Here is a 3,511-nt window from a genome sequence, read left to right on the forward strand (position 1 = left end):
CTGGGACTCATGTTCCCAAAGAGGGAGGAGGAGGAGGAAGAGAGGGTGAAGAAGAAAAGGAAGAGGAAAGAGAGAGTGTGAGAAAGAATGACATCTATGAGCCTCTAGATTCAGTCATACCCTGGTCTTTGCAGTTACAAGCTTTTTGCTAACACATGACTGAGCTGAGTTTCCATTGTCACCTGCAACTGAAAAAGCCTTGCTTAGAGCAAATAATGAACCAGACTCAGAGGGGGCCTGATGGACAAGGGGATGCCCGTTTGGGTGGGCAGCACTGGGACAGGCTGCACAGAAGAGAGGCGGCTCCAGCTGGAGGGTGAGATGGAATCCGCCAGCACTCTGGGCTGGGAGGGGCATTCCTAGCAGAGGGAATAGCACATGCAAAGGCTCAGAGGCATGAAGCCTTGTGCATGAAAGGATCGATTTTGGAACTCGAGGACTTTTCCCTCTGTAATCCAGAAGACCAGGTTTCTCATCACTTCTGGAAACTGAGAGTTTCCTCTCTATCAGTAAGACCGTATGCAAGCAAAGGAAATGAATGTGCTGCGAGGTTACGGTGTCACGTGTCCCGCCCGTCTTCGCAGGGAGTAGCTTGGTGGGGATGATGGTTTTGCATAAGTGATGGCTGCCCTCTCTCACCCAAGCTCTTTCCCACATTTTCAAAGGAGCTGGGCAGAGTTAACAACTGAAAATGGTGGAGTCTCTGGGGTTAGCCTCAGAACCCAACCTGGTCAGCACACACTCTAACCAACCAGGCAGCTGATAAATCTCCTCTCTTTTTTTAACCCAGCCAGAACCCCGCCCTCAGAGGATGTCTGAGAGGAAGAGATCCTCTCACACATTTGGCTCCTGCAAAATTGTACCTAGAGGTTTTCTTAGACCATTTTAACACAAAGGGGATTTTCCTAATCTGGTCAGCAAATAGGCTTCTATTTAAACTCATTTGATCCTTCTTTTTTCTGAAGATATGTTTAAATTGGATTTGCTTTACTGAGACAAATGGCTAAATCAATGGGAAAACAGGTAGGATTTTTTGCTGCTGCAGTCAGTGCTGGTATCAAGAGAGTCAACTCTTTTTACACCAAGACAGGCATAGTCCCTGGCTACAGAATACACCCAGGCACCAGCCCTGCCAACATACTTGGCTTGGCTCAGTGGAGCCCAGGCAGAAAGTTGGAGATGACCTGTCAGTATCCACCCCTGTGGCTGGAGAAGCCACTTCAAGCACACATCCATGGATGGTGGCCTTGAGGCTTCTTCAAACCTAAAGGCTGGTTCCCGGACCCCCATCCCCTCCCCCACTCAGAAACACAGGAAGCTGAAAACAGGCATTCCTGGCAGGTAAAAATACAGCTATCGCAAAAATTAGCACAATAGTGTAGGTAGAGGAAGGAGGATGGGCTAGCAAGTCACACAGTCCTGTATTCAAATCCCTCTTCTCTGGCTTGCTAGCTCTGGAACCTTGAGCAAGTTACTTAACCTCTCTAAGCCTCAATTTCCTCATCTTTAAAATGGTAACAGTAATACTTACTATGCAGAGATATTATGAATAAATGACATGCCATAGTTGGGACATGGTAAGTCTCTATTAGTCAGGTTTTGTTACCATAATGCTGTGTAACAAACAGCCCCAGGAGCTCTTGAAACAATAAACATTTGTTTCTTACTAATGGTCTGTGATCAAGCTGGGGAAGCTTGGCCCCACACTGTGGGTCAAGTTCAGTTTGCTCCTCCAGTCTCTCATTCCCAGTCTTGCTCTCCTAGGGATGCAGGGTGGGAGCCAATGAGGCTGCCCCAACCATGCACATACTTGGAGCCTCTTGTTGGATGGAGCACGTGGTAACTCAGTTCACACACTCGTCACCAAAGCAGGTCTTGTGTGTAAGCAAGAATTATGCCCTGTCCACAAGGAAGCCACTGCAAGGGGGGGAAGCCAGGAAAATTTGTGAGCAAATAGTATCATCCTCACAACCTACAGTAAGTGGAAGCCATTATGTTGCATTGTTCCAGAATAGCTCTAAGAGCCAACCCCTTCTGTCCATCCCCTCTGCCTCCCCCAACTCAGGTCCTCAGCGCTTTGTGCCTCCATAATTGCCAGAGCCTCCCAACAGGTCCCTGCATCTTGGTGTCTTCTCTCCCCTCCACCCAATGTGCTACCACCAAGATGGTTCTCCTAAAGCACAGACGCGATGCCTTTCATCAGCTTGAACACATCCCATGATTCCTCAAGACCCACATTATTAAGTATTAACCCAACTAATGAAAATTAATCTGTTCATTCCAAACTTCTTAGCACGGCCCTTCACAATCTGGTCGCCACTCATGAACGTGTTTATGCACCTGGTTACCAGCCTCGTCTCTTGCCTCCCAAGACCTTCCCCAGCAGACCCCACCTTCGACCCTCCCAAAGCGGGTCCCTCTTCTCACAGCATGCCTCGTGCTTTCGGGTCTTCTGGCCTTGACCTCGCTCTCCCTCTGCCTGAGATGTTCTTCCCACTCTTTTCTGGGTGGAGGCAAAGCCCGTTCGCCTTTCTAACCCAGCACCCATGGACGGCCTCGGTGGGTCTTCCTCAGGACTCAGGGCAGTAATCACTCAGTGTCTGGGCTTGTGCAGGCCCAGCACCTCCCCTGTTACAGCTCACAGTCCACCGTCACATGGACTTACTGTTTCCTTGCCTTTCTCCTCCTGCTATAGACCACTCGCAGGGAGGGCAGCTCACCCTCGGGGTAGCCTGGCCGCCAGGAACCGAGCTGCTATTCATTGCATGAAGGAACGTGCAGCGGTGGAGGGATGAGGGCACACGGACTATCCCTGTGTTCCGAGGCTGCCCAGGTTCCCCTGCGCTCCTGGCAAATGGAAATTCGAGCAGAAGTTATGCAGATTTCCTTGTCGGAAGCACCTTAGTCAGTGGTATGAGTCACTGGCCCTCTCATCTCTTCAGCGATGACCTACTACACAGACGGCAGGGCTGCAAAGATGGAATCTGCCTGGATTCATGGCCCTGCATCAGGGTATCTGTGAGTGAGACGTGTGTCTCTTTCTCTGGGTCACGGAGACGTGGGGATGTTTCTCTCAGCAGCCTAGCCTAACATTTGTTAGCATGACTAATACACAGATGAGTAAATGTTGCTCTGTTGCTCATGGCTTCTAACTGAATCCACAGGGAAAGGAGAGAGGGAGGAAGGGAGGAAGGCAGCAGGGATGGATGGAGGAAGGGAGAATTCCTGACAGAAGAATGCCAATTAATAAACATCAAAGGAACAAAAGAATGAGAAAATCACATCTTGCAGCCATACTAGTAATAATTGATTTAGACAAGAATCATCACTAAGTAAAAGTTTGGAGAGGACCAGGATATCTGCACAGTCTCAAAGCTCCATTCATATTATTTGTTCATTACAGAGAGAAAAATGGTAACTTTACAGCTGAGAAAACTTAACAAAGTGAACAGAGTGGCACCCCCAGGAGTAGGGCAAACAGACGCTGAGTGGCTCTCCACGTGATGCCCCA

Source organism: Camelus dromedarius, chromosome 1 (assembly GCF_036321535.1).
Source record: "Camelus dromedarius isolate mCamDro1 chromosome 1, mCamDro1.pat, whole genome shotgun sequence".
Taxonomy (NCBI): Eukaryota; Metazoa; Chordata; class Mammalia; order Artiodactyla; family Camelidae; genus Camelus; species Camelus dromedarius.